This window comes from Danio rerio, chromosome 23 (assembly GCF_049306965.1).
Source record: "Danio rerio strain Tuebingen ecotype United States chromosome 23, GRCz12tu, whole genome shotgun sequence".
NCBI classification, from domain to species: domain Eukaryota; kingdom Metazoa; phylum Chordata; class Actinopteri; order Cypriniformes; family Danionidae; genus Danio; species Danio rerio.
Window position 1 is genome coordinate 25,697,933 of NC_133198.1, and position 24,551 is coordinate 25,722,483.

Below are 24,551 nucleotides of genomic sequence, written 5' to 3' on the forward strand. Positions count from 1 at the left end.
TGCATTACCTCGCACATAAACAACTATTGAAAATATCATCTTCCTCTTCTTATTTATTGTTTTCAATTATTACATTTTTTTATTTAAAATTGTGTTTTTTTGTTTTTTTTTTATTAGAAAAGTTTCAACTGCTGAAATGTGAACATTTGCCCTATCTTGATTAAAAGGACAGTTCACCCAAAAATGATCATTCTGTCATCATACAGAGCAGGGCTGGAGTGGGACTCCTTTTTCAGCCCTGGAGTTTCAAGCCTTAGACTGGGCCACCTCAGTTCACGACTGACTATATTAAAATAAGGTCATTTCCAATTCAGTTTCTGATGACACCATCACATCTCTTTCAAGGACACAGCTGCTTTAGAACTTCAAATGTTTTTCATAAATATGAGAACATTAAAGGGTAGCTAAATCTCCAACACCATTTTTTAAAACATCACAATGTCCTTTCCTGCAATATCTGAATATATGTTCCGTGCAAAATCCTTTATAGATATCCGGTCCATTGTAACGGTGGTCACACAAAAAATAAAAATAAAATATGTACACCTACATAAGTAACCCAAAGAGTATTATGTGTCTTAACACTAAAAATGAAAAAATAATAAAATAAATAAAAAAATACTCAGGTGAGGTTCGTACTTGGGCCAGCAACGTCTTAACGCAACAGGCTGACCACTGGACCACAATAGCGCTGTTATGCTGGTGCGTTTGGAATAGAAAAATAAGTATTGCACTCTCATCTGCAAGACTCTTTTAACAAGAGTATTACTTTCTTTTGATGGCTTAATCTTTTTCTCTCCCTTGTTAGATTTCTGATCCAGTTATGTCAGATATAATAATGTAGTGAATCATCTGATTTTTATTGAGTAGATCACACTAATATAAGTCGTGAATGTGCGTGTCCTTGGTGTGGCTACAGTGCCAGGGCTGATTTTTAATCCCAGTCCGCCCCTGCATAGATAAATACACTAGTTATCGCATACGAACCCTAAGCATGCATCAATAGTGCGCCACATTTGTACAGTGCTCCCAGGACAAGTTTTTTATGTTTTTGTATGTTACGAACATTTGTGCTAAACAAGTATTGATGATAATACAGTCTCTTCTTGCACTCACCATAAGGCAAAGCAGCGCTAACTTGCACTAAATATAGGCTTATGCTAGTTTTGTTGAATAAAATCAGCAAACAATGAATGATTGAATATGATTACAAAATGAAATGTGACAAGATGCTGATGCCAGAAACGTGTATTATTGTCAGCTAATTGAAGTAACGGCTGGTTTTTGAAGTAACTTATAGGGGTGCCTGATAACATAACAGTGCCTGCACCTCAATGTGCATACTGTCCACCCTAAATGACTGAATATTTATATTAGAAAGGTGGACATGCACATTGCACAATGAGATGCAGGGATATCGATGGTTCACATGAGTTGTCCATAACTAAGATCACTAATGAATCGCCCTCTCTGTTAGAATTAGAAGTGAAAGTGGGAGAGGGGGTCTGTTTCAGGACACGGATTAGATCAAATTTAACAGGGAGGGAGATAATACATTTCCATGCATACAAACACACGCTCTTTGTCGGCAATGCCTGTGAAGTCATTTATCTATCAATGTGGAAAAGTAATGCATACTGAAAAAAAAAATGCATACTGACCACCGGGAAAACTCTCGATCATAAATATATGTATATATACTGTACATCAATGGCTCCGGATGGCCAGTCCTCCACTGCACCTTGGTCCCACATTCATTTCAAAGGAGAGCTACCCTACATATACTAGTATGTTTGTTTATTTTATTTTTTTATTGTCGCATTCTATGTAAAGTGTCCTTGAGCTCTGGAAAGGCGCTATATAAATAAAAAATTATTATTATTATTATAAAATGGCGGCTCAACTGATGCATTCTTTCAAATAGACAACAATAGCGTAGGCGACATTTAATGTAAATATCTATGGGGTGAACTGTCTCTTTAAACGTCATTGTTTACTTTTGTAGTTCACACCAAAATGAAAGGCCTGTCAATAATTGCTCACCATTCACATCATACTAATTTCTGTCACTTTTGTCACCAATAGATGATGTTTAAATACTGCAATTGTAGTAAACAGGACTTGTAATATAAATTCAATACATTAATGTTGCCGTTCATGTCCTGTTTTTACATTTGGAATGGTTCAGTTAGCTTTCATTGTAATTGGATTGAAAAGGACCATCATCTCAGTCTTGAAAATGGATGTTTTTGTGCCCAAAGGAAAGAATAAGTCATATGCTTTTTTTTCAAAGCGGCATGAGGGAGAAGCTTCTCCTTTAATAAATCTCCTCACTCTCATTGCACCTCATTATGAAACACAAGCCAGATGAATTTCGGTGTGAATCGAATGCTTGTAAAACAGTTTTTTGCATAAAGTGTCGCATTTAATTCAGCGTGTCTTTCTACGTGGGAATAGTTTTACACTGAATGTTCTGTATTCAAACACATCACATCACAGAGGATAAATGTGTTGCGAATGGCGTTTCATATTGTCTTCCAGTCAAGATCATTTTTTTTCCTGCTCCTTCCATGACAAATCAATGACTGCATGGGGCTGAGCAAAAACAAACCAGCTAATCAGTAATGAAATATTCATTTAAAAAAAATATGACCCACTGGAGTCAAGGCTGAAGCGTCCTTTGTCTCAGTCTCCCTGTCAGGTGCTTTTCCATCTTTCTTTGTGCATGGCTCTGCTCGACGGCCATGTTGCTGTGGATCAATAGCAAGTGATGGCTGGAGGAAGACAGAGGATGTGTTCTGAATGGAATACTAACTCACTACTTACTGAATGCTGTGGGGCTGCACAATATATCGCTTTAGCATCGATATCACATGTGCGCAACCGCAGTAGTCACATCGCAGGAAGTGCAATGTTGAGTTTAAATGTTGGGATTTACCAGGAGCCACAGTTCAACAATGAGAGTTTAAAGTATTGAGGCACATGAATTTGTACTACTTGTAACTTTAATAAAGATGTATTTTCTGGATTATTTATACAATGAAGACTATAAAGTGCTATTTAAGGTTTGATTATTAAATTTCTTTACTTGTATACCGTAAAGTATTTTACTTCAGTCTTCCCAATTATAATCCATAATAATCCCCATAATATTCTAGAAAAATCCCAATCAGTCCAAATAGAGCTATTCAAGCTCTCCGGTGAAATTGGATTTATATTTCTATATAGCGCAGCAAAATAAAATATTGCAGTGTCAAATTTTCCAATATTGTGGAGCCTGTATACTATATACTACTTTTTTTGTAAACAAATAATTAGTGAAGAAGTTGACATTCATGATTTTGAACACTAACAGTAGTATGACTTTTTCGGTTTTATGTAAAATGCCTGAACATTTGGCTCTAAAAATTTAATTACTTCTGCTTAAGCTGTCGCTTTAATTGTAATGACCCAGATCAAGATAGAGTCAAGAGGCGGTGCATTGTGGGAAATTGTCTTTCACATAATATGCTTTGTTATACACTTCATGTAGGTCATTTAAATATATACACTGTCAACTTGATCAAATGAAATGAGTGTAGTTAACTCAAAATTGACTGAAAGTGAAAAGAGTTTTGAACTCAGTGTTGAAGGTAATGAGTTGATTAAATACCTCAGTACTTCAACTAAAATGGAGCAAGTTTACAGTACTCGTATAGATTAGTTTTTTAGCTGGTTTGTTGCAATCCATTTCTTCAAACGGTTTGAGTTGCCTTAACTTATTGGGCTTTACAGTACTTAATTGTTTTGAGTTCTCTTCATTTATTGGGTTTTACTGTGCTCAAATTGCTCTATTTACTCAAATGGATTAAGTTCCACAGAACTCATTAGGGTTAGTTTTTGAACTTAAATGGTTTGTTGCAATCACTTTCCTCAAATGATTTGAGTTACCTTAACTTTTTGGTTTTTACAGTATGCATGCTGTGTGCACATTATACACACTAATTATTTAGTATGCATTTTTAGATTCTGACTTTGTTATTTCTTTTAATTGTTTATTTTCATTTTCATTTTAGTTTTGTATTTTTTGTTTATCTATTTACTTGCACTTACATCTGTTTTCTCATTTTTATAGATTTTCTTGCTTATTTCTTTTTAGATTTATTATTTGTAATAGTTATTTTAATATATTTTGTGGTTATTTTAAGATTTTAAATAATTTTCTTTTTTTAATATTACTAATAGCTTAGTGCTTCAACTTAACCTATTTGCCAAATCAAAATGTATATTTATGTTTTTTTTATGTTTTGTAGTATTTTATTGCTTTATTTTATAAAAATATTTATTGCATGCTAATATTATTATTATATTGTAAATATTTAATGTACATTTTCGCTATTGAAATTTAACAATATTTTATTTATCAATAAATTAATTTTATTTGTTTTATTTATTGCTTAATATTTTTATGTTTTATTTATACATTGTAAAACACATTATAAAAATATACAAAAAGGACAACATAAACATGTAACAATAAGCAAATACACTGAAGAGTATTCTGAGAAAAACAAATCAAAAAAATAAATTCAATAAAAAAAACAAATAAAAAAAAAACACTAGTGCAATCTTACATACAGAAAATACAGGTCTACAATGTGCTGACCAGAAATATTATCCAGTACCAAGATGTGAGTAGGGGGTGGGGACTCAATCAGAAGGAGCAACGTCAAGCTGAAGAGCTTGGACATGTTTACGAAAGGGTTCCCACAATTTAATGAAAATAGTGCTTGGTCATTTTAGTGCTCTTTAGTCATCTTTAAATCTTTAAAATTTGTTTTTATTTAATCTTCTTCAATAAGAGCAAATCATTTAATAGTTTTAGTCCACAACAACCTTTTATTTTAATGCCTTAAATAATTTTCTCACCCTCACTTTGTTTCAAATCTCAACCTTTACAAAACACAAAAGAAGATGTTTTGAAGAATGTTGCTAACCAGATAGTTTTAGACCCAATTGACTTTCATTGTATGGAGATTTCTCAAAATATCCTCTTTTGTATTCCACAGAAAAAAAAGTCAATCATAAAGGTTCGGAACGGCATGAGGGTGAGTACAAAAGAAATTGTGTAAACTACCCCTTTATTCATCATATGCCTTAGAGTTTGCTAGTTATTTCCACACTGACAAAGAAACACACGGACAGAAGCAAACATGCAGCTGTTTAACAGAAAAAAAAGCCCTATGTTATAATACAGTGATCTAATCCTGCGAGTTAATAACCTTTATCTGTAGTAATTGCAGCCGGCTAAATGCTCTAATTCTGTAGAACAGATGTCCCAGAGGCTCAGAGTCGCTTCACCAGACCAACGGCCATGTCACAGGCGTGTGTGTTGGGGAAACAGCGCCTTTTTTTTTTTCTAACTGTATTGAATCAAAGCAGACCATATGCTCCAACACACAACAAATCCAACGCACAAGCAACCAATCAATGTTGTTGTTTTTTTCTCCTACGTTTGGTCAAGGGCTTGCTAAATATTACCCTAGCCCAATATATGTATACACACACACACAGATAAAAGGAGCTCTGTCTCTCCTGTGTCAAATGTTTGGGATTAGCAGTAAGTGTGTTTCAGCCTTCATAAATCAGCTCTTCCAGCTGCTTTCTGTTTTCTCTGTGAAAGGCTTGCAAACGTTGGGATGCTCCAGCGAGCGACGATGCTGAATGTAAAATGTCAATGTTTTTGAACAGGTGCTGTGATGCAAGGTCCTGATGTTTTTATTTCCACAGCGCGAGTGCGCGTAGAGGAGGAATACAAACCGGTGTGTGTGTGTTTTAACGTGGTGGAGGGGGGAGGCAAATCGACAGTCTAAAGGGAGTTCATGTTTGGATTCATTTCTAAAGAGCAAAGCAAGTGGCTGTGAAAGCGGCCCATTGCTTAACTTGCATGCTGTTCTTTTCTCCCCCCACCACCCCCCGCCCATTCTCCTTCACTGTTTATGACAGCAGTAGTGGTTTTTTAAATATATCATCAGCGTTAATTCCAGGTGACGCATTAATCTTAGGTTTGCTTCCGCCGCGATGGCTGGATGCTGTTTCTTCATTTATTGCCCGCTTTTTATATTTACTTGCTCTCTCATGCATTCATGATTTATTTCCTTCCTTTTCTTTTCTTTTGTCTATTTTCTGCTTCCCCCAGAGTGTGTTACTGTGTGAATGCCTGTAAAGAGGGCTGCGGGTCCGCTGAGAGTTGGTGGAGGTTAGTCAGCATTACAGCTGTAAATCCAGCTGTTCCCTTTTCTAGCATCTCCTTGTTTTCTGCCTCCGATGTCAACAGCACACCTACAGTATACAAGGCTTGCCTGAAAAACTCCCCCTTTTGACTCAATTATTGCGTGCTCTGATCACGTCATGCTCTTTTTTTTTTTTTTTAACAGTGTTTCCCAACTGTTTTGGATTGGTTTTCAGATCTGTTAGGGCTCCTCGAGCACCTCTTAATTGACAACAAACCAAAAAAAGTGCTACTTATCAGATTGTTATTAATGTTATTATTTTTTAAAGAAATTATAACAGTTTTGAACTTAAGATCAGTTAGTGTCATCATTATTATTTTCCTTTAAAGGAATTTAATTATCTGATTTTACATGGTTTAAAAAACTGTAGTAGCAATTAAAGATTTTTTTACGAAAGCATTCAAATTTCCTAATATGTATAAGTTGGTCAAATGGATTTACATACTGAACAATACAAAAGCAGCTTGGATGGAATCATTTTTGTGATTTTTTTTATTTTATTTATTTATAAATAAAAATGAATACTTATTGAATAAATATATTTAATATTGAATAATCTATTAAATATAGATTCATTTATATAAATCTGTTTATTTGTTTGACTTGTATATCCGTTTGAGTTTTTTGATTGTAAAGAAAGTTTAAGTTTAAGCCATGCATTATTATAAGTCGCTCTGTCAAAATGTCAGAAGAATTCATATACAAGTTATTATAAAATATTGTTCTGAGAAAATGCAGATTAGACTACCGGTAGCTTTAAATAACAATTAACAAAACGTTTATTACATTACATTTCTAAGCTTATTAAATTACTTGGAATAGAAGAAAGGAATGAAATTGTAGTACAGACCATTTTGAGGGATGTAAACAAAAACAATGGTCCCAACGGATTTCCTGTTTGACATTTTTTATTTATCTAGCTTCCGAAAATCCAAAAGAGCCACATATTAATAAATAATATTATAATAGCTGTTTAAACTTGAGAAATGAATGAATTGCCTCTTGTTGCAGTTATGAAATAGTTTGATAACAAGAAGGAAATGTTCATGGGAAAATGACATGACCACATTGAATGGTCTATAAACCAACCAGAATTTAAATCAAAATTTTCAAGCTAAACAATTTATTTAAAGCAAAACTGAAAAACACGGTGTGGAAATGTGCAGTGCAAATACTAAGTTATCTTTTTCTTTTAGAACCAAAAGGTGTCAAACAAAAAACATGACTAAAAGCGCTGTCAAATTTTCCAAATTGATGCTTTAAACCTGTTCAAGTAGCCACTGTGGTCGTTTTGGTTGGGAATCACTGCTTTAAACCTCATGATGCTAACAGTTTCTTTAAAAAGTTTGACTGACCCCATGACAAACCGCTGTCTATTCCCAGTGCCAGCCCAGTATGTGTGATGCATGTGATTGTTTTGATGTGAGTCATTCCGTTTGCTAGCTGAGAAAGTGACAGGCTGCATGAGAGGATGCAAATCACAGTAATAAATCCAGCAATGATATGAAGGCAGTGCCTCTTAAAGCACCAGAGCGGCTGACTGAATGACTTTGATAATTGGCTTTCTGCTGGCTACGTCTCCCTTTTTCTCCTTACACCTCCCTCTCCTTTTCTGTTTTTCCTTAGCATTTACTGTGCTTCATAGTAGGTACGGCCAACCAAATGGAACAAAATACTTTAAATGGTAGCTTAAATCATGATTTAAAGTCCCTTAACATGGGAAATGACAGGCATAGTTTATTTTTTTTAAGATGTGGTAACATTTGTTTAAATTTTCAGATGTTTACAGACAAGTCTCATTCAATCCAAGTGGCTTTTGCATAGTTTAGTGTGTAAATCCATGTGATTAACTTATACCCATTAGGACATTTAAATGAGGAAATATTTATCTTTTGTGCAAAAATCTATAATTGCAAGTTATAGCACTTTAGGTTTAAGAAAAGCACATTACAACAAATAAAATGCAGTGTTTGTCACACAAAAAATCGATATATAACATTTGTAACCACCTTTAAAGGGATTGTTTACCTAAAAACAAAAGCTTAACCCCTTAACTGTAACCCTAGTTTTAGAGTTCACCTTTAGAACTGATATATGAAAAATATATAATTGGCAAGGTTTAGTGTATATTCAGCGGTTTATAAGCACAGAATAAAAAAAATAAAATAAAAAATCACAAATTTACTAATAACAGGATGTTATTGCAACTTTTCATTCCACAATTCTGACTCAGTTTCATTTCTGCGTTTGCTTCACTCGATTTTTTCCCTTCAGAATTCCAAGTTTGTCACAAAATTTTGACTTTTTATTTCTAGAATTCTGGCTACTCGCAATTTAATTTTTTTTTTTTCCTCCAAATTCTGAATTTACCTCACACATCGCCAGCACACTTCTGAGTTTGCTTCATGCAAGTCTAGCTTTTTTAAACAAAACTCTGGATTTACCTCACAAAGTTCAGACTTTTTAAAATTTTAAGCTTATATAAAAAATTATAGTTTTCAGTCATATGTCTACAGAGGGTGGCGAGCAAAAAAAAACAAGGTGTTGTAATAGCAGCTACACTGAGATCTTAGAAACGCAGCACAAAATGGTCAAAATTCCATCTGTTTCGAGTTATAAATATTTGTCTCGCATATTAACAATAGACCCTTTTCACATTTCCGGGTTTCTCCGTAGCGGAAGTCATAGTTGGAAAAAACTTTGAGCGCAGTGAATGAGAGAATACAACAAATTTTTGTTTTACAGTCTTATTTGCTCAAATAATAAAGGAAAAACTCCATGATGATGTTATAAAGATATAATAATTCTTTAAGACTGATGACAGCAGCCAGAGGAGAGAGTCACGTCAAATTTACTGTCTTGTCCCATAGCCGCTGCATTAGAAACACCTCACACAAGCGGCAATTTGTTTTTTTGTAATTTGAAGCAAAGATGATATAATGCATACAGAATAATATAAATGTTCATATGTTTTTTAAAAAATATTAAAAACTTTCAAGGAGTTAAGATGCTGATGACGATTAAACGTGTCACAACAGGCTTGTAAAAAAAGATCCATACAAAACAGAGAAATGATTATATGATTAAAATGAAACAGAGTATGATCACAAACTATAAATTGTGTAGCCTTGCGATCGTTACTGCACCTGCAGCCATTTTTCAGTCATTTAAAATTCGTGTGTCCATGTCAAAGCTCAAATTCGGCGATTTGTAAATCTATCTGTTGAAAATTCCTCAGCGTTTTAGTCATTTTTTACATGTTATAGCTCTTAAATTTGGTATTTTACGTCCATGCTTAGATTAATATTTGCTGGTAGGGAAAATTTATTCGTTCACATCTGATGTTTGTACTTTGACTTTGCGTTTCTATTTACACAGTTAACCTGCAAATTAGAATAGAAGCTATATGAAAAGCATACAGATGTACTGACAGTTATAGATTGTTATGGGGCAATGCTGCTACCATTCGGCACAAAATCCATCCAATTTTCTTTTCTGGTTGTTCTTTCTCTGAGGGAAATTCTGTAGATATATACATCTCATTGCACAACAATGATGTTTTTTTTTGTGCTAAATAAAAAGAAATCACTCAGCCTGTGACTTGGCGGTCAGTGGGAGATAGTAATGTTTTGCCCGCCAGATGGTGTGATGACATGTGAAAACTATCATTTCTGATTTACATCATATAGATGACTTTTTTCAGAATTCAGAGAGTTTACGTCTTGCAATTCTGATACTCCCCCCTTCAGATTTCTAAGACTACATTCCACAACTCCTTTTTTTTTTGGGATCACGTCACATGCTCATTTTCTTTTCTACAGCAAAAAGCTACCACATGGCAGAAACAGACTTCCAGTCATTTTTCTGAATCACATTCTGTCTTCAAAAGAAACACAAAAGAAGATCAGTTATTAAATCGGTTGGGCGTAGTATTGTTTTGCACACATTTGACTTTCGTTCGATAGAAAAAAGCACTTCAAAATACTTCCACAGAAGAAACAAAGACGTGTTTGTAATTGGTGAGGTGACCGAATAGCGAACTCCCCCTTTAAATGTCTTGTTTTCAAATTAAAGACAGCTTTCCCATGTCTCCCCTCACATTGCCACCGAACACGGCCCATCACATATCATTTCTAAAGCGATAACATGCAGATATGCGAGAAATCCATTGTGACATGAGGACAGGCTACGGAGACACTTGTCATGATGTCTTTGCTTGAGATTTTCACAATCGTTCACGAGCCCACACACACACGACTGCCCTAAATGCATGCTGACTTCAGCGTTGGAAAGATGTCAGCGTTCAGGATGATTCAGTGCCCCAGCGGAGCGACTGTGACACCGTTTCACTCAGCTAGGCTCGTGTAGCTGGTATTGTGGGGTTTGTTTTCCACCATCTGGAGGAATGTACCTGCGGTAAAAGGGAGAACAATGCTCCCTCTGTACTTCCTGCGAGTGCTTTCGGGGCAGAACTTCTAAGAGAGACTGGTTTTGTTATCATTCCTCGCCATTCTCCTGTGACGGGCGTTACGAGGGCGCGCAGAGGGTGCAAACCTGACAGCGAGATCTTAGGACGGGGCGAGAGAAGTGCGAAAATCACACCTTGCCAATTGAGCATGATCTCATCTGCATTTGAATGGTTTTCCAGCTGGTAAGCGCAGCCTTGGGCAATGATGACTGCTGAAACAACAGTGAGAGATGCTGCTGAGAGCATTTACTGTCTGACAATAGCCTTAATGCTTTGCTTTAAGCTCTTCAGCTTTTAGATGTTAATGCAGCAGAGGAATACTTTATTTATTTTTTGCTTTTTAAAAATAATTGCTTGCAAATATTTTCAATCGCACATGCATTGTACATTAGGGCTGTGCAATTAATTTAAATCAAATGATAATCATGATTTGATACATAATCACACACAATCATAATCAAATCACATTTGAAACATTGCAAATCGTAGGACACTGTCAAAAATGTTGTGTTTCACACAATTAATTTGTGTTGGGACAACATGAAGGAATTAAGTTAACTTATTAATTTTCACAAATTTAAGTGGATTGAACATAAAACAATTCAATTAAGTTTTTGTTGCCAGTGCCTTTAATGTTGGTTCTCCCCATCCACCATTCCCACTTGCCTGTCAGAGTGTGCCTCAATCTCCGCCAGATAAACAGTATAGTGACTTGTAGCAAATCTGACGTAACGTTTGTGAGAAATACTACAGTAAGAACTTTCCCAATGATTATTTGATGTATTTGTTGTGGAGTTAATTCAAGCCTTTCGATGAGTCACACACAATGTTGTTACAAAGTTCATTCACACACAGTAACACGCGTTTCATTTTGTTTTCAGTTTTTGCACGGCAAATGTGACAGTACACGCGTTAATATCCACTGCTGTATGGATATCTGTTATGTTAATGTACAAAAATAAACCTAATTTGACATCCACAAACAGCAATTGAAGCGTCTTCTTTTACAATTGTACTGACAAGCGGCTGTGGTGATAAATTACAGCAATTTTTACCATTTTTAACCTACTTTATTACCACCATGCACTGTTTTAAAAATGTTTAAACTTGTAAAACTCATTCTTGATCACATTTGATGGTGATTGATGACCATAGAGAGCTGAACAGATCTTTTAATCTCAGTTGCTTTGCGCACGTTCTGTCTTGTTGATATAATTATACATGTTAGTACTGAGACTATGTTAATACGTGGCTGTCAATCAATTCAGTTGGCGGGGAAACCTCACTCAAACGTCACATTGGGGTAGGCCTTAAAATGGAAGGGATTTGGATCCTATTTTAATGTCAGGAAATTTAAATAAAGAGGCTTATTGTCTTTTCATCAACCCAATATGACTGGACATACTATACATACACACAGTTCTGTCCAAACACCTTACAAAAGAAGCTTTTCATCCTAAGTACCCTTTAATATTTGCATGTGCAGTATGGGAAGAACATTCCACAGTTTATGCGGGGCCCCAATATTGGAAAAAAAATCTTGTTAAAATCTTAATTGTTATAGACAGATTTTACAACATATGATAAAAAAAGTTATAAAAGAGCTATATGATTATTATAGGCTTCTTGGCATTGGTCGGGGCCACCGAATTCCCCGGGGCCCTAAGTGGCTGCTCACCTTGCTTATTAGTTAATTTCACCCCTGTCTACATGCTTTGTATATAGGCTATATTTATAAAGTAAGTTTATCAAATAGGGTTAGGTTTTGCAATGGAGTTAATCTTCTCCCAAATTGCACAGGCCTAGTTTACATTGCTTATTGTGTTGCGATTTATTGGACATTTCCGTCCACCGTACTTTATGTGGCAGCGCACAATATGTAAGAGTTATATGTGGTTTGTTAGTCACCCAAAGCATCTTGTTCTGTTTTGGGCATGGCTGATGGTAGCAACTTGGCATTGGCTTCTGCAGTGAGAAGTAAACAATGAATCACCAGCAGCAGTAGTTTGAGAATTTCCCACTGCTGTAAAAGTCATCAAACTCCACATTCCAGGACGACATGAATGCATGTTACTGCTTTTATAACCTCCAGGAGAATTTTGTGTGGGGTTTTGTTTGCTGAGACTGCTGAGGAGCTGTGGTGCGATTGCTCATACTGTCCATCGGGTGGCAGAGTGAAAGACTGCTGTCGTGTAAACGTGCCTTCTCGCATGGCAGACACTGGCAGCTTGAGCTAATGGATCTGGACAGCAGAGCTTAAAGCAACGTCCTCCATTCACTTCCTTTTTGTTGAACCCTTTTAGAATCAGTGGCATTACAGAAAGAGATCCAAGTGTGATCTTTTAAAAATAGAAACATTTTCCTTAAAAAAATGTGTAAAATGTATCTATACTCAATTGTCACTGCTTCTGATCTAAACATCATCATCTTTTATTTATTCTCCTTAGACAAGTTCATCTAGAGATATTTTCGACACATTTTTGAACATAATAGTTTTTTAATAAGTAATTTCATTTGTCTTTGACATGTTGACCGTACATATTTTTCTAGTTATTTTACAAGATATAAAAGTCAGCTTAAAGAAAAATGTAAAGACTTAATTAGGTTATCTATGCAAGATAGTAATATTAAGATTCATTTGAATGCCAAGCTCTGTATTCTTGGTTTGTATCCTATGGAGCTTACAATTGGAAAGACAAACATTTTGGATTTAGGTTTTTTTTTTTTTTTTTTTCAAGCTAGAAGGGTTATTGCATTATATTGGAAACATATGGATGCTCCATCCATAGAATTGTGGGGAAAAAAAAAATTGGACCCGAGAGACTAACTTATATCATCAAAGGCAAGCAGAAAGACTTTGACTATCTTTGGAAACCATATATGACTATTATGTAAATTATGTGTTTGTAAACAATTATATTTAGTTTTTTTATTGTATTATTTTTTTGTTATTTTGTCTATCTATTTTTCAGATTAAATTAATTGAATTTATTTATTTATTTTTTTACTTTTTTTAGTTATGTCAATTAAATGTGTATATGTATATGTATATGTGTATATAGAACGCTGTGGATGTGTGCTGTTTTGTAGGCTGCATCGTTATTGTTTGGTTAGTTTGGGGGGGGTAGGGGGTGGAAGGAAAACAAATAATGAACATATTTGGAAAAAAAACTATGCAAGATAGGTTGATTAGGCAAGTCGTTGAATCGAAATAATTATTTCCTAAGGGGGTTTCACATTTCCGGTTTTCTCAGTTGGGGAAGGTGTCTAGGTAGGCCTAGAGCGCAGTGAATCGGCGAGCACAACAAATGTTTTTTTTACAATCTTATTTGCTGAAATAATAAAAGAAAAACTCCCCAATGGTGTTATCAAGACGTTCAGAAAAAGGAAAAAAGTTGTGTGAGACTGATGAAGGCAGGCAGAGGAGAGAACAAGGTCAGATTTACTCAGCCCCAGATGCTGCATTAAAAATACCACGCACAAGTGGTAATTTGTTTTTTGTAATTTGACGCAAAGATGCTATAATACATTCATAAATGCATCTAATTTATTCATTTATTTATTTATTTATTTATTCATTCATTTATTTATTTACTTATTATTTTTTCAGTTGGTTTATTTATTTATATGTGTCTTGATTCACCTTTGCATACTTATTGAAGGCCTCAGAAAATAGGGAAGGGTGGGAGATGGGTGGGATGGTGCATATAAGGGGGTAGAAAAGTGTAAGATTTTTTTTTTTTATTTAAGAGTTCTACTGTTTTCTTTTTTTTTTTTTTTGGTTAATATATATTTTATGTCATATCTTTGCTGATAGGACTTCTACATTTGTCAGTTTGCAAAAAATCTTTAAGATTTAAGATTTAAATTTAAGATTATGATGACCATTAAATGTGTCATAAAAACGTGTCTTGTGAAAAGTGTCCATTGAGCTTAAAAATATTTTCAATTTTCAGTTTTCAAGTGAAAAGCTGTTTTTATTTCATCCAGCTAAGAGAAATAAGACGGAAGTAAAAAATACTGTAGAATAATCATTTGGGAAAGATTTTTAAAAATAATACACAATTTCAGTGTGTATATATTTACACTCCATGAGAAAAAGAAGTATTTTGCTTTAGCATGTTAATACAGCAGAGGAATTTTTATTCTATAATACTTTTATACTCTTTTTTTTTTTTTTGTAATAGTAAAACTTATGCAAATCTTTATTTATTACTTATTCTGCTTTTTTTATTTTGAGGGATGGAAACAAAAACAATGGTCCCAAAATATTTCCTGTTTTACATTTTTAATTTCTAAATCTTGCGGGAATCCAAAAAGAGCCACATATTGATAAATGATGTTATGGTAGCTGTTTTAACATTAATGTATGATTGAATTGCCTCTTGTTACAGTTCTAAAATAGTTTGATAATAAGCAGGAAATGTTTATGGCCCAATGACATGACCACATTGAAATGGTCTATAGACCTTTTTTTGTTAAACCTGTTAAATAACACAAGTGAGGATATTTAATATATGTACGATCAGGGGGTGAGTGAAGTAGCACCTAGGGAGGCTTGAGTGTGTGTGTTTATACCTCTGTTTCTAGCTTGAGAGAGCAGAAAGGGAGGGGTTTCTGCCCTGATGGACTATTTACCACCGGCAAACAAAGGGAAAATTCACAGCGTCCACACAGGAGCTTCACAGCTACTTAAAAATCTCCAAGCGCTCGCTTATGAATCCGGCCAAGCGCTTCTGTTTATTTTCAGAAGTAACCACTCATTTAGATCCGAGTACGAGTTTACGCACGAAGCTGAAAACTAGTCAGACCGTCAGGGCGGTTTGCCACTCGTCTCTCAGCGAGCTCTGTGCTGTGTAATTACGTGAGAAGAAAGACACATAGACCTCCCTTTTGCATTCCTTGATCTAATTTGTTTGCCTGGTGACAGCAACACATCTGGAATCGTGGCTGCTTATGTTGCTTTTTCCTAATGTGATGGTTTTTGAATCGAACTATCCCTTGAAAGATGGATTTTTACGAGTTTGTGTAGCTTGGCAATACGATAAATAACCTCGGCGAAGTGTCGCAGGCTTTTGAGGTTTTTGCGAGCCTGCCAAATATGGATGAATGGCAAAGTAAACAATATAACTATGCAGAGCTCGCCACAGGGCAATCTCTCAATGAAATTGAGCGTTCCCGCCTCACATCAAAAGGCTTTTGCTTTCGTCTTGAGCTGTTTATAATGTCAAATAAAGGGTTTGGAAGACAGTTATCTCCTTAACTACTGTTTAAAAGCAGAACCTTGTAATGTTTTAGCATGTCGGACTTGTCAGAAAACACAGATTACGTCGGAATCCCTTGATGAGATGATATAAGTACCGTTTGTGGTGTGCTGTAGTAAGCCAATCCAAACTTTAATCCAACAATGTGTAATGTCGTTCTTCTTATTTTTGACTTCTAAAACAACTGAATTTGCTTCAGCCAAATTGCCAAACTTGCTGAACGTTTGTGCCAATTTAGCAAGGAACACGAATGTCTCTGGGATTTAGTTTAAAGCCCGAGTAAACAATGCTGACGTTCTCAACATTACTGACAAACACTGCACTGTGAGCGGTCTGCTTGGAAAGCTATGAAAAGCAGTGGAGATATATATATATATATAAAAATAATCATCATTAAAACATGTTATACTAAAGTAATGCAATAATTTAACAACATTAGATGTAGCATAAAATGCTAATGTACATATCTGATGTGAAAGAAAAGTCTAAAAATAAATATTTATTGCAAAAACGACTAAAACAAATAATGTTAATGTACTGATAATGTTAATTCCAGCTAACAGACTTAATATAGCAATCTCTTTGCATTAAAATCACTTTTTTTTTTTATAGGCAATAGGCATGGGCTGGTATAAGATTCAGACGGTATGAAAAAAACCTTGGCTAAAAATATCATGGTATGACAGTATTGGGATTTACTGCTCCCAAATATTTAAATCATTGACCTCCTATCGCAATTAGATTTCTTGAAAAAGGCATATTTGGACATCTTTCTATTCTTTAGATATGAAGTAAGTAAGCCACTGCACTGTTCAGGATGCACATAGCAGCATAGGATTTCTCAAATGTAGCTTTTGATGTGGAGATACTGTTGCCCTAAAAACTAAACAAAATATTTGTAAAAAAAAAAAAAAAAAAACATGTTAAAAAAAAAAAAAAAACACATACACCTTGACTTTTCCAAACAGCTGTAAACCTTGTTAACCGTTCTTGTCCCATGCCTAGTCACCAATGATCTTTGGCATGTTGGTGACAGTAAAAGCATCGTTTGCATTTATCTTGTGAGTCGTTGTTGAAATGGATGAAGCACATCCTGTAAGATTCAGACATTTTTTATTGTCAAAAGCATTTGGTTACAGCCATTGTGGGATTCTTTTGCTTGTTTGCACAGTCTCCAAACTTGTAAAATAGACTCATCCTGAAAGCTTCAGAATGCTAAAATGGCACCTAGCAAATTGAAGTCAAGGTTTTTTCGTCTGCTAGTAGAGAAAGGCTGTCAGCTGATGGAGTGTGTGTGTGTGTGTGTGTGTGTGTTGGTGTGTATGAAGGGAAAGTAAATGGGGGTGGAAGTGGCTGGTGTCTGTTGAAGGGAAGCACGAGTGTTTGTTCCCGATGACAGGCATCAGAGTGTGAATATGACCTCTGGTGGAAAAAAAAAGTGGGCGAAAAAAAGAAAAAGGCAACAGCGGCTGAGATCAACCTCTACTTTCAGGCACTTCGGACTGCTGTTATTTTGTATTACTTTGAAAACGGGCTGTTTCAGGGCGGTATGGTTTTCGCAGAGACATTGCAAAGCACGCCGTTTTTATAAGTAGTGGAATAAATCCCATCCATCTCTGCAATGGTGTGAAAGATTATGTTTAATTTCTTCACGCTGTTTTTACTGCTTGATAACTCGCTGAACCTTATACCAGTGAACATTTGCTTTTGAATGCGTTTTCCTTTTTTTCAGCCTCCCTTCCGCTTGTCTGCTGATCCCTGGTGAATGCATTAAATGAAGTTACTAGATATGAGTGCTTAAGGGGCCAGGGCCTCCCAGGCTTGCCAAGGCGCTCTGAAGCTTGGCTCACTCAACCATGTCATCTTTTCTTTCTCGTCATTTTTTAGTGTGTGTGTGTTGTCTCAGCTACTGGCTGACTTATTAGTATGGCAGGGCATTTTAAGTCTTCAGATACCTGCAATGAAAGACAGTCTGGTAGAAGGACGTGCAATAAATCAGTCATCTACATCTGATTCCTTTGTTAAAATTCAGCAAATTGATAGGGTTTGTTATTTGACTTCTTTCATTTTTTACTTTTTAAATATAGAAACATATATTCTTAAATAATTTTGGAAACAATATGGTTCAGTATATGCTAAGCTGATTCAAAAGCATTTGCGGCATGCTATTGAGTTGTACAAAAATCTTACAAACCCCACTTATTTCAGTGTTCACCTAATGTAAAATCCACGTTAAGTTGCTGCAGACTTTTATTTTAGGGCGATGTATTTTAAAAATAAATGAAATATAGAGTATTAGGTAGGGCTGTAGGATATTGGAAAAGTCTGACATGGTGATATTTTATTTTTTTGCGATATATTTTATCTATACATATTCACCAAATGATTGAATAGCACTATTTGGAAGAATTAGGCCCATAATATTTTAAGTAGGGCTGCACGATTCTGGCTAAAATGAGAATCTCCATTTATTTTGCTTAAAATCAAGATCACGATTTCCTCACGATTCTGTCATTATCTATGTTTCCATGTAAAAATGTGAATTACTTTATGCGTAAAGCTATAATATCGTATTAAAGGTGTGCGAATAAAACAGCGTTTCCATCCAACAAGTCAAAGCGAACAAAATCGCCACTTCCTGATAAACTGGCGCCAAATATCAAAAATAAAAACAGAATTTGCTGGGATAAGGGAAGCTGCGTGAATCTTTTCTTTATTTATTAAATGACTTGAGATGGTTAAGGGTTTTAGAATGGCCAAAACAACATTTTAGATGTTTTTACAACAATATTAGACCCCTTTTTTTTTTTTTCACTGGTAATACGAGTCGTTTGTCGTTATCAGATTCCCGCTTATATTATATTTAACATTATGAGTAGTTATACTGACCCAGTAAACATTTATTTTCATGAACAACAGTTCAAATGCTGTCAAATGTTTGTCTTAATCATTAGTCTAAAATGCAATCTGATCATTTAAATGAAGTGCAAGCTTTCGGTTTCACTTTTCCCTGCCGAGTGCGGTTCATGTCGTGGCTGCCGTCACTTTGAGTTCAGTTTGCAACAAACGGAACGTTATTTACAACTTTATTACCCGTTATTTACAGCCTTTGCAGATTCTGTTCACTAAAGTAGACATCATTGGCATGCGCATTTCCTCTCGGTAGTAAACAAACAGGGCGTCAGCTCCTGTGTGATTTCACGGATACGAATACGTCATTACATTGACAAAAATGACAAGTTAATCAAATAAATACAGTATGTGACACTTTTAATGCCATTTAAAGGTGTCCATGTTGCTGAGCAGTGTATTAAAAACAATGTGAAGGCTTGTGCAACTGCCTTTATGCTTCTCTCCTGACCCTCAAAATAGAATTGGCTGAATCGTAGAAAGGCTGGATTAGGATTGTGTGTAGAGTTAAATCGAGATTGTGATGTTTTTTTGATTAATCATGCAGCCCTAATTTTAAGATTAGATTTTTGCCTGCTTAAAACCTTAACTATGGCTTTTGCTTCAGTAAACTCCTAATTTGCTCTTTATTTATAGTTATTAAAGTAGTTTAGGTATTGGGTTAGGGATGTAGAAAAAGATCATGCAGAATAAGTAGGTTATTAGCACTAATAGAAGTACTACTCAATAGCATGCATGCTATCAAGCAGCTAGTTAATAGTGAGAATTGGTCCTTAAATTGATATCAAATGTATTCATTTTAATTGATTGGCATGGTTCTGTAGGGGAGTGAATCCTACATAAAGTGTAATAAATAACAAGCATAAAGCAAAGATAAAAGGGAAATACGCTGTGCATACTTTCTGCATATTATTCTTTATTAAACTTCCAATTGGTAGAGACTTTAATCTCTCTCATGCCTTACAAAGATGCAAATGATACAATTTCACTTCATCAAAGTTAAACTCTGCAATAAATGTTTACAAATCTTGTTTTTTGATCTCTGACTTATGCTCAAATATAATCCCAACTCAACATTGTATGCAATGTAACTATTGCCAATGCATACATTGCGATATCCATGCTGAAATGATATATTGTGCAGCCCTTGTAGGGGGTGAGGGTTCATTTTTTTATCTCCTCTTTTTTTGAGGAGTTGTTGGAGGGCCTAGTAAAACATATTACGCCCATGCCATCAAACTTATATCATCAGAGATGAACTGCCATTCCAGAGAGAAAGCAATTGGCTAGATTATGATTAATTATTTCTAAAACAAACATACAAACAAAAAAAATCAGTGGTTTAACTTGCATGGATTAATTGCTCATTTTAAGACTAACAATGTGCACTTGCAAAATAAAAATTGTGCATTTTAATTTCATTGGACTTTTAGGATGACCTTTTTTTTGTTTGTCTCACCTAAAATGACCAGATTTGCTCAAGCTTTTCAATATTTGCAGAAATTTTATGGTCTTTTGCAGTGAAAATCCACTAAAGATGTACTGAGCTGATTGGTGTTAGTGATATTTAAAGGAACATGTAAAAGGTGTACAAACATTCACAACTTTCATTCACAACAAAGTATTAGATGCTTCTACCTCTCTCATTTATTATTATTTTGTTATTAAGTGGAAAACACACAGCGCATATTTACTCTTTCACCTAAATGCTACTGTTTGGTATAATTTTTTACATATTTTTTGCTGGCCAGTTATCTACAAAATAAAAAGAATGAATAAATTTTTGTTTTAAAATAATAATTTCAATAATAAGGGGATTATGAATTAAATTCAAGTAGACCCATTATAACATGTAAAATACAGCATTTCTGACAATTTCCTTTATAATTTGAGTTAAATTAAAGTATCGCTATACTATTTGGAATTGTGATACTTCAGCTAGTATAGTATTGTAAGATGATGTAATAGTATCGCGACAACCCTAGTCAGCAGTGTGAGTTGTCTTGTGATGTTCAGTATTAATATACTATTAATCATGTATTATAAAACTTCATTTAAACCCTCAACAAAAACAACAACAAAAACATTTTAGGAGCACACAAACATTTACTTGTTGTGCACTCCTCCAAACTCACTTCCTGTTGATCTTAAATGCCTCCGAAAAATGTTGACGTTGAAGATGTTGTCATCATTAAAAAAAAAAACACTGACCCATTGACTTCCATAGTAATTTAGTAAATTCCCATTGTACACTATTGAAATCAATAGTTCCCAGCAACCAGCATTCTTCAAAATATCTTCTTTCATGTTCAACAGAAGAAAATAAATCACAACAGATAATAAATGAGGTGATTTTCATTTTTTGGGTGAACTATAGGGTGATATAAGTAATTTCTACACTAAAATTATGTGAACATTGTTTACATCTTGTAGCTATACTATTGAAGCCGAGTATTTTATGGTTGCATTACTTTATAAATGCATATCTATTTTTTAAAGAACAGAACGAATGGGTTGAATTCATTTTTTCAAATGCTGTCGATTGATCCTAACTCTTATTGAACTCAGAATATTGCTTGAATTCTTGTCATCTCAAGCAGAAATCTTGAATAATACTGTGGTGTGAAGGGGTCAGGGTACAGTAGCTGAGGCATTGTGATGGCTATTGAATGCAGAGCAGAACTGAATAGACACAGTCAGCTTCCTAGATACATGCTTAGGCCTGTAGAATGCAGAATGCTTTGCTTGTAACTGCACCGGTTGTCTCCTTTCATTATCGCTTAATGGTGCCCAACTTGACAGGGCCATGTGATAAACAGAGGAGCTGTGAAATCCTGGAGGTGGAGTTCTCGTCTGGCTGATAATGGGATCTCATCTGCTGTTGCGAATGCCTGCGGAACAGCCATCTGAGTGCATGAAATGCAAAGCATTCACAATTTTGGTTGCCTTTTCAGTCTCGTAAAGCAACTTGAACGGCTTACATTTCCTCCGAATACACGGCTCGCGCTTGATACATCTGTCTGAGCTCTCAGCGTGCATTAGTTGAAAATTTATTAGAGCCATCACAGGGGTTTTGATTATGTTGCCGAGTGCATTTGGTGAAATAGCATTCGAATGTGTTTGCGTATTAGCTTCACCGCGTCGATCATGAGCGTCAGTCATCCAGGAGAAAGGTTTGTTTGCAAATAACATCCTGATGATTTAATATTCGTCGCACGAACACAATCCATACATTGTTCAGGCATTCCCCACATGGCCCGCGAACACGCACCTTCCGTCCTGATTCATTTCTGAGCGCTAATTAACTGTCTGCCACCATGTCAAACGCATTGTTGTGTATTTTTCTCACGAGCCAGTAGCTAATCTCCTATTGGCTGATAGCAATGATCGGTATCTCTCTGAAAACTGCATTCTCTAAATATCTTCCCTGTGCACAGTGAGGATCTCGCATAAGCAAGTGACTCAGGTTTCCTGTTGGGCACATTGTAAGTGCTATCAGGGCGGCTCGGGGAGATAAATATGGATGCACTTGAGTAAATGTAATAAATACGCCTGAATGTGAAGCTCAAACGCTTTCCAAGAGGGGAGGAGGTTGCCTGCTGGGGTGTGTGTGTGTGTGTGTGTGTGTGTGTGTGTGTGTGTGTGTGTGTGTACGTGTGGGTGCATGGCAGAGCTAAGGATTGTCAGGAGAAACAGAAGTCACACTGTCTCTGGCTCCCCTGGAGCTGGAAAGCGTTTGCCAGCACTGGGATCACTAGGGACACCTCCTCCTTTTGAAAACCTGACAGGCTACATGGTTTGCAGCACAATAAAGGGCCCGCAGTACACCAAACTCACTTCCTATTGATCTTAGCTGCCTCCGCAAATATAACGTTGGTGAAGAGAAAATCTTTTTTACTTTTTTTTCTCTTTCTTTGTCTGTGTATGCGTGTGTGTGTGTTGGTTTATTAGATTTTGAGGTATCGTACAATGAAACATTTGATTAGTAGTATTTAGATCAGTGACATGACTGGAATCACTGTTGCCTTCTGAGTTTATTGTGCAATTCATATAATTAAATACTGCCATGATGAACATGTTTACAGTTTTTGACCTAAAAGCAAGCTAGTTAAACTGAAAGGAATGAAGTGGGTTAAATTGTGGGAAAACAAATATGCAGGAAGCTATTTTTCTGTCATGCATTTGTACATTGTCTTATACAATGCTCAGCATAATTGAGTACAGCCCATTTTACAAATGAATGTTATTATTCATTTATAAATAAATAATTAATCAGGGTATCTGCAGGGTCTTAAAATGTCTTAAATCTATAGCAATATTTTGTTGTACATGCTAAATCTTTTTAAACAGGTCTTAATGTTCCTTGTTCGTGTATAGCTACTTAATCTGGCTATTGACATACAATCACCAACAATCATAATCTCAATAAAACTTTTAACTTTGTCATTTAAAAATAGCATTTAATTACTTCCCTACAGTGATATTTGTTTAAAAATTCTCCATGTGTTTACTGCTGAGGATTCTGACCGCACCTATATTTTTTTATATTATTATTGTATTTTTAAGTAATAAAATATAATCATTTTTGACAGGGCAAGTAAAAATCTTTTCCAACTGGGATTTTAAAAAATCCTAAGCATTTAGCCTTGCATAAGTCTAAAATGTATTTAAAATGTCTTAAAGTTAACATAGTGAAATCTGCAGAAACTTTATTTTGGTTTAATTGAACAAGTAGTTTTAATAAATGGATATATTTATTAAAATAATATTTTAGTCACCAAACTAGAATTTAGAAATAGAAAGATAATACATTTACATTCATGCAAAATATTAGAAAATCTACATAATTAAAAGCTACAAAATTTCATCAAAGTTTTATACATTTCTTGATTTTTTTTAAATTTTGCTCTATTTTATTTTATTTTATTTTTTTTTACAATTTTTTTTAAAAACGTTTTTGTTCAATATTTTTTCCTAACATATAAATTTAGGCTACTAATTTTGGACCATAATCACAAGTTATTTTGTCAGATTAGCTCCAGATTTGGCTTCAATTCTGACTAATCTAACACAGATGCACAAATACATTATTGTAAAGCATCCTATATAAATGTAAATTTAAATGAGAGATTTGCTGAGCACTGTATATTATGCATTTATTTTTACAAAAAACGTCTTGTTTTAGGAGTTTTATATGTAGAGGGCATTTTAAATGGATTCAGATGGTTTACTTCAATGTTTTAAATAACTGTTAAGGAAATTGAATGTCAAAATATGGTTGAAATATTGATCCATCATCGTTTAGTGTGGGCGAAGCAGTGGCGCAGTAGGTAGTGCTATCGCCTCACAGCAAGAAAGACGCTGGTTCGAGCCTCTGCTCAGTTGGCGTTTCTGTGTGGAGTTTGCATGTTCTCCCTGCGTTCACGTGGGTTTCCTCCGGGTGCTCCGGTTTCCCCCACAGTCCAAAGACATGCAATACAGGTGAATTGGGTAGGCTAAATTGTCCGTAGTGTATGAGTGTGTGTGTGTGTGTGAATGTGTGTGTGGATGTTTCCAGGAGATGGGTTGTTGCTGGAAGGGCATCCCCTGTGTAAAAACTTGCTGGAAAAGTTTGCGGTTCATTCCTCTGTGGCGACC

At 35.1% G+C, this 24,551-nt stretch overlaps 1 protein-coding gene across 5 annotated transcripts in view; it reads left to right on the forward strand.

Moving 5' to 3' along the window:
- rerea (arginine-glutamic acid dipeptide (RE) repeats a) overlaps positions 1-24,551 on the forward strand; it is a 238,223-nt gene that overhangs the window by 68,666 nt on the left and 145,006 nt on the right. For 2 of the 5 annotated variants that reach the window (XM_021469958.3, XM_073938965.1), the window contains exon 2: positions 5,049-5,087. The exons of 2 other annotated variants lie outside the window; for them this stretch is intronic. The gene's annotated coding sequence lies outside the window, so the exon portion shown is untranslated. Of the gene's footprint in view, positions 1-5,048; positions 5,088-6,178; positions 6,239-24,551 lie in introns of all 5 variants that reach the window. One more of the 5 variants, XM_073938963.1, reaches the window with a different exon arrangement.